The sequence below is a fragment of the Phytophthora parasitica genome (genome assembly GCF_000247585.1).
Source record: "Phytophthora parasitica INRA-310 unplaced genomic scaffold supercont2.12, whole genome shotgun sequence".
Lineage (NCBI taxonomy): Eukaryota > Oomycota > Peronosporomycetes > Peronosporales > Peronosporaceae > Phytophthora > Phytophthora nicotianae.
The window spans coordinates 770,659-771,505 of record NW_008648998.1 but is presented as its reverse complement, the minus strand read 5'-3'; positions in this window follow the sequence as shown (position 1 = coordinate 771,505).

Below are 847 nucleotides of genomic sequence, written 5' to 3'. Positions count from 1 at the left end.
GTGGGTAACTTCTACTCGTTCACATGCAACATGTACAACTTCAACCTTGCCTTCAACTGCAACCGCTTGTAACTGTTGTCTACATCTTCCAGCTGTTTGTACTGCACTTGGTCGTTCTGCTTCTCCAGCGGTGTTCGCCACACCTTGTTGGATGATCCTCATCATCTTTTCCATCCCATGCGCTTGTACTAGAAGTTCTCGCGACATTAAAGCTAATCGAGGACGGCGAAATGTTTCGAGATGCCCATGCCAGAATCGAGAATAACTTCAGTAGCTCTGGCACCGCTATTCAGAAACTGCTGCAGAGCTTTCTTGAAATGGTGACCACAGTCGTTCTTTGTGGGTTGAGGCACCAGACCAAGCATTATTCGAGCAGGAAGTGACAGCACTGCGACACGAACGTGCGCGGGTTACTGCTCCACTGTAAAAGAACTGAAGGACATCCTGTTACAGTGTATAGAACCTATCCAAGATTATATTGCATTCTTGTAATCATTTGCAGCGAGAGGAAGTAGTGGGTATCAGGTAAGTTTCGAATTGACTGGTATTTAGGATATTATATTGTAAAGCGATATGATGCAGCATGGCGGCTATCTTTTCAGCACCTGGTTACTCCCCGGGGGGATCCAGTGTGGGCTCCGTCAATATGACACGAAATATGCTTACTCTGTCTACGTTTTGCTCTAGCATCTCTCCTTCTCTTCCCAGCGACTGTATGGCTGCGTAGTTTTTTTTTCTCGACCTGTTCCTAAATATACTGTACGAGCCGCACCAGCAATAAATGTGAGATTCGCCCCACACCGGGCTCCAGTGTGTAGATTGCTCGAATATATGCTACAGGTAGTTC